The 5,540-nt window shown below is 37.6% G+C and overlaps 1 long non-coding RNA gene across 1 annotated transcript; it reads right to left on the bottom strand.

Moving 5' to 3' along the window:
• Positions 1–569: 569 nt before the first annotated feature.
• Positions 570–2,103, bottom strand: LOC147366888 (uncharacterized). Its single transcript, XR_015168828.1, has 2 exons — positions 1,742–2,103; positions 570–1,316 (listed from the first exon to the last, which is right to left on the bottom strand). It is a non-coding gene; the product is annotated as an uncharacterized LOC147366888 (long non-coding RNA).
• Between the last annotated feature and the right edge of the window lie 3,437 nt (positions 2,104–5,540).

Here is a 5,540-nt window from a genome sequence, read left to right as displayed (position 1 = left end):
CTAGTAATGCTGAGGAATATTCCATGACTTTCCAAATATATTTATCATGTTATGAATCACACAATATTATGAAAAAGCTATGATTCTTATAGCTAAAACCAAAAAAACTACTAGTCAAAAGATATAAAATGTCAGTTACACAAATGAATAAGCCCACTGTAACTAGTACATATGGTTAACAGTAATGTACTAAATACTTAAAGATCTGCTAAGAGGATAGCTCCTATGTTAAATGCTTTTATCAAAAATTTAATAATAAACAGGAAATTTGGGGACATGATGGACATATTTATGGTATGCTTTGTGATGATAGTTTCATGGGTGCATATTTACCTCCAAATTCATCAAATTGTATACATTAAATATACACAGCTTTTTTAATGTCATTTGTCCCAATAAAACAGTTAAAAAAATAAAGCAGGAAAATCTCAGGTACTTTTAGAAAAAATACAGCAAAGCTGAGGTATAAAATGCAGAAGCATAACTTGACATCCTGTTTCTTTTAACTTTTTATAAATCTATGATTCTACCCTTTTTACTAAAATAAATAGAATTATGAAAACACCAGCTTAGGCCAAGTATACATGTTTTTAATCCACTTTAAATGAGGTGGCCTCTGGATGGAACACAGAGCCAAGTTTAATGAACAAGTAGATAAGAGTGAACATTAGAAATTCAATTACAAAATTGCATAAAATGTTAGCAGCAAATACCCACAAGGAGGGACTGTTCAGAAGGGGAAAATTCAGTTTTGGAAGAGATGGACTAGACTGGTTTGTATAAAACTTGATGATTTTCTTAAATTAAATATATGGCTCTCTGAGATCAAAAGAAAAAAATGATGAAAGAAACAGAATAAGTTAAACCCACATTCAAATAAAACCCAAGTTATTGTCTTATATCTATGTTTTATTAAAAATTAACGTGCCAATCTCCTTCCATAAAGTAAAAAAATAAAATGTGCATAATGTTCCATCTTTCCACAGGATAAAATTATATTCCATTATGTCACCCAAAGGATATTGTTATCCTGAAAAGTAATCTGGAGCTTAAAAAGACTTTAAAGGTCTTAACATTTGCAGCTATACTGCTTAATTGCTCAGTTAAATTAAATCTCTGAAATCCAAGATTTTTTAAGATTTAAGAAAAATAAAACTGGGTATGTCTGTGTGTGTTTCCTACTCATTGAGACCCCATGGACTGTTGCCCACCAATCTCCTCTGTCCATGGGATTTCCAAGGCAAGACTGCTGGAGTTGAGTTGCCATTTCCTTCTCCAAGGGATCTTCTCCACTCAGGGATCAGAATCCATGTCTCCTGCATTGGAAGGCATATTCTTTATCATTTAGCCAGTGGGGAAGCCCCATAAAATAGACGCCTGTCAACAAAATTCCCACATAGAAATAACCACTAATGTTTACTAATCAAGAACAGAATAGCAGCAGTGCGCTGGGTGGTCCCACAGATCTGTCTCTTCCATCAACAGTGCCTCCACGGAACAGACTCACGGATGCCCCCCACCCTACCCCCCACCCCTTGTGCCAGTCTCTGACCACCCTTCATTCTTTTTTTTCAGTGGCAATCTTGGGAACAAATCACTCAGCTCTCCTACATCACCCGAACCAGGCAACATCATTTTTTTTTTTTTTTTAGCGTAACTCTCTATTACTGATCAACCGTGAGCTCCCAGTTTCGTCAGAATTAGCCTGGTCAACCTAAAACTGCGGGCCTCCTACACCTACCTCTCTCTAGGTTCTATTTCCACCGCGATGCTGTGGTCCCAAGGGACTCTTGAAAATGTAAAACCACCATGCCCTCTTCCGGGACGTGCAGAAATCTCTCAAGATAAGTGGGATAAAACCAGGATGCTTTGGAAGCCGCCATTCTCGGGGTGAAGAACGTGAACCACGCCCTTTTGGATCTCCCTGCCCTGGGTTCTGCCTGCTGCATGCCCTACATCTCACTTCCAAGAGAGCTGCTTTCTGGGGAGCAGGTGAAACTCATCAAGAGAATGGTGACCACCTGACCAACTTACACAGGCTGGTAGCCCCACCATCACCCCCATGCTGGTATCTCTCTGAAAAGCTCACCCTCAAGCCTGACCCAGAGCTTCCAAAACCCAGCAGCCTTTGAGCCGCCCCTCTGGTTTCAGGGATTCTGCCTGAAGCTTCTCTGCAGCCCTAGGCCAGAGAAGGCAATGGCACTCCACTCCAGTACTCTTGCCTGGAAAATTCCATGGACAGAGGAACCTGGTAGGCTGCAGTCCAAGGGGTCGCTAGGAGTCGGACACGACTGAGCGACTTCACTTTCACTTTTCACTTTCATGCATTGGGGAAGGAAATGGCAACCCACTCCAGTGTTCTTGCCTGGAGAATCCCAGGTACCGGGGAGTCTGGTGGGCTGCCATCTATGGGGTCGCACAGAGTCGGACACAACTGAAGCAACTTAGCAGCAGCAGCAGCCCTGGGCAGTTTTTTACTGGACCCCTCTTCCATGCCTTGTAATAAATGGAAACAAAGTGTTTTGCAGCAAAAAAGAAAGAAAGAAAGAAAGAAAATCACTGGGAATAACAGCCTTGTAAACTTTCAACCCAAAAGAGACATATGAACACTTAGAATGGAATGGCTTTTAGATGAGACAGATTATGGTAACATTTTTTTCCCAATTCCCTTATAAATGAATCCAATACTTTACTCATACTACATTTTAATGGGAACATATCGCAGGAAAAGTATGTATTTCTTTTTCTGAAAATACTGTAGAATATGTAAAACTTACCATTCTTATTGTCCATTTGGGTCAATTCTAATTTTATAAGTCAAATATGAGCTACTCATAAAAATGAGAAAAATGGAAAACTGAAAATAACATGCAATAAACTGAAGTTGAAAAATGATAAGGATTAAGCAGTATTTATTCCCTCATCACTTAATATAATGTTAAAGTATGTAAGTTTGTTTGGAAAATGCATGTGGAATCATTTCATTTAAGGTGGAAGTGATCATGGCTATTTGTCTGGGGTGAGTAAAGATTCAGCTTTACTTATTACTTCATTCAGTAAACTGAATGAAGAAGCAGGAATCAGCAGAGCTGTATTCAAATACTTGAGAAACTATTTTTGCATAAGGAATTAGGCATTTCATAGAGCTCTAAGAAAATGGTACTCAAACTGTACATAAGAATACTCATAAATATTATTTGAAGTTCCTATTTCTATCGGAGAATCTGATTCCGAAGGTAAAAATGACTCCCAGGAACTGTCATTTTCAGAAGTACCAGAAATGACTGTGATGAATATGGTTGACTAATTCTAGAAAATCAATGGGCAAAAACTTTAGGATCACTTCCATATATGAAAAACAAACCATTATACAGTCTGCTCCTCATCAGAAATAAAAGTATGAATAGCCAACAAAACATCTTTTCTCTCATAATTGAAACCTTATTCATTTGGTCATCTGTATCCTCAACTAGAATCTTCAGTGGTTCCCAGAAAGTTGAGACCTGATAAAATACACATCTTATCACTTATATTTTCCAAACGAAAGTTTTAAAGCACTTTTGAACCGGCCTTTTCTGACTGGGAATTTACTGTCTTTTACACATGAATTCTCTCTTGCATTTATTTCACTATTCTCAGTGCCATGTTTTGTGATTTTTTTTTTTTGGTATGCTTATTGATGTGAAGGAAATTTCTTATTTTATTCTAGTACTAAGAGAATAGATATATCACAGAGCTCCTTTCTCAGTTTGCTTGAGAATTAACCCCAGAGATCCATTCATAAGACCATGGACTAAGTACATTCACCCAACAATTTCAAATAAACTGCCCTTGACCTCCATGTGATAATGGTGGTACTATTGCATATCACTGCAATCTAGAAAGCAGATTTCATAAGGACAGAGATTCCTGCCTGTTTTTGGTCACTACAGTATCCTCAGCAAATATCCTCAGCAAACAGGAGCTCAATAAATACTTGTTGAATGAGGAATATGGAATATGGGGGAAAAAAACTCAATTTTGAATCAACAAAAATTATGGATTAAAATATTTCTGCATGCATCTCTGAACAGTGAGACAACTGTTTTTGGTGATGGATTACTGCCAATCAGTTAGTTTTGTGTGTCATTGTAAAGGCTATTTCAGTTCAGTTCAGTTCAGTTGCTCAGTCGTGTCCAACTCTTTTCGACCCCATGAATGGCAGCAGGCCAGGCCTCCCTGTCCATCACCAACTCCCGGAGTTCACTCAAACTGAAGTGCATCGAGTCGGTGATGCCATCCAGCCATCTCATCCTCTGTCATCCCCTTCTCCTCCTGCCCAGACATAAAGGAATGAGACTATTTTACTTTAAGATATTATGTTTAAAGGCCTTTCCACAGTTAACATTTCTACCATCTCTATACACTATCCACCCAAGCAAATACACTGTCACACACTGATTAGCCACCTCCCTCTCCGTATATATACCACATCACTGTCCCCTTCTTCTACAGTATTTAAGTTAAACATGATCTCTTAGTTAAACACCCCAGTCTACACTTCCTAAACTCCTTTTCATTTTGATGTAACCCATGTGACTGAGGATGTGGGTGACTGTGTGCCTGAAGTCAAAAGTAGCCCTTAAAAGAAATGGATATACTTGTACATTTCTCTTTCCCATGTTTCACTGGCTAAAGGAAAGATATGAGGCAAGCATAGCTGGAAGATGGGAAGACCTGGACTTAGCAATTCCATTAAGCCACTAAATATATTACTCTGAACTGTTTTGAGAGAGATGAAGTAAATAAAACTCTCTCTTTTTAAGCCAATGTTTTTATTAGAGCAGCTTAAATTCTGGCCAAAATTTGAAATAATAAATAGCATTTTCATAGATAAAATAATCCTTAAAACTCTAAAAGAAATAAAAATCCCAATAATAAAGGCAAGGACATTGTGGCAGCAGCTCATCAGTTTATTTAGTGGAAATGTAACTTGAATTAACTATTTACTAAATGTAAGCCACAGTGCTAACATTGTATGTAAATTAATCTTTAATCTTTATAGTAACCTCCAAAGGTAGATGTTATTATAATATATGCATTTTACAAGTGAAATTGAAAGGGTTCAATATGTTTAGATTTTTTTTAAGGAAAGACTGAAAATAAGTGCTAGTGCATAAGAGTTTTTTTTTTTTTTTTTGAGAGTTTAAATCTAAGAGCATTCCTCAAAATATTCCTTTCCCATTCTCTGTTCTTGACTTTGACAATTCTTTCCCTCCAGAGGTCCTTGAAACTTTAAAATCAAAGTAGTTGATTTAATCACTTGACAAACACATCTCTACTTTCCCTGCTCCAAAATGAAATTCTGCAGAAGTAATGTGATTCAAAACTCTGAGCAGTGAATGGAATAACTATCAACTTGAGGTCTAATCCTCAACTTGTATTTGGATTTCCAGAGCAAGATACTCAACCAGTCTGGACCTGAACTCCAATAACTTGGTCTGCCTGAGTCAGCTACAAAAGCATTGGCATTAAGTGGAATCTGGTTACCCCAGACAGAA

The sequence above is a fragment of the Bos grunniens genome, chromosome 8, assembly GCF_055505025.1.
Source record: "Bos grunniens cultivar Pamir isolate PY7600 chromosome 8, Bosgru_T2T1.0, whole genome shotgun sequence".
Taxonomy (NCBI): domain Eukaryota; kingdom Metazoa; phylum Chordata; class Mammalia; order Artiodactyla; family Bovidae; genus Bos; species Bos grunniens.
This window is presented reverse-complemented; position numbering and strand designations above follow the sequence as displayed.